We start from the raw sequence: 1,049 nt of genomic DNA, 5'->3' as shown, positions 1-1,049 counted from the left end.
GGGGGCTGACCTCGTTGTTTAGAGTAGAGCTTTCACAGGACACTTCTTTTACGTGATGGGCAGCTTAATGCCCAGTCTGACCTGTGGCCAGGGTGTCTCTCACTTGGGAGACTTGTTCATATTGGTAGACATGCCATGACTTTTGTCTGAGCCATGTCTGGTTTATGCCTACCTGACCACCACTCTGGCCTAGGAGCCAGCCCTTGTGTTTTCTCTGGCATCCCAGGGAAACTCAGACTGGAGTAGCCCCAGATTCCTCATATTGAAGGCACAAATTCAATATAGTATTACAATAGGACGGTTCAAAGATTAATTACTTATAGATCCTGAGCAGGGAGGGTACCGTGAGTTTTGATTGCCTGGGTCATGTGAGGCAGGAATGAAGAGTAGGCAGAGGGGGAGAGAGGGAGGAAAGAGAGAGAGAGAGAGTGAGCACACGAATGTCTGAACGGTTCAGTTAAAGGCAGCACAGGAGAGTAGCAAGCCCCGTCGGCTAGGTGGAGAGATGCCTTGACGTTCCCATCTCCAGCTGTTGGCTCAGGCCATTGGGATATGATATTCTACTTCTAAGGCCCAGGTGGCAACCTTGCCATGTTATTCCCATTTCCTTTTCTTAAAATATCCCACTGTGGAATATTGGATGTTGCTATTCTAGGAGAGAGAAATAGGATCCCTGGTTAGAGCACACAGATGAATTATCAGGGTTTGGATGCTAGAAAATTGGGTAGAAGTATGTAGGTCAGTGGGTGGGTTGATGATTCGGGCTATATGAGAAAGCCCTCATCACAAGAGCAGCGACAAAGGCCTGAGCTTTATTCTGTGTCTGGGAAACGTTATGCAGACAACGGTCATGGGGTCAGAGGCTGGCGGAGGTGGAGTTCCTTAGAGACAGGGATTCAGGGGTGCATTGTTTGTTGATGGTGGGCTCTCTTGAGAGAGAGAACAGGAGAGAAGGACAGTCATGGGCAGGAACCAAGTAAAGGGTTTGGCTCATGTACAGTGTAGTCTTGGCCTATAGAGATGTTCCTCCTTGAGACAAGTGGGCTGGC

This window comes from Otolemur garnettii, unplaced genomic scaffold, assembly GCF_000181295.1.
Source record: "Otolemur garnettii isolate 467f Iridium unplaced genomic scaffold, OtoGar3 scaffold00025, whole genome shotgun sequence".
NCBI classification, from domain to species: domain Eukaryota; kingdom Metazoa; phylum Chordata; class Mammalia; order Primates; family Galagidae; genus Otolemur; species Otolemur garnettii.
The sequence above is the reverse complement of the archived record's forward strand: the minus strand, read 5'-3'. Positions refer to the sequence as shown.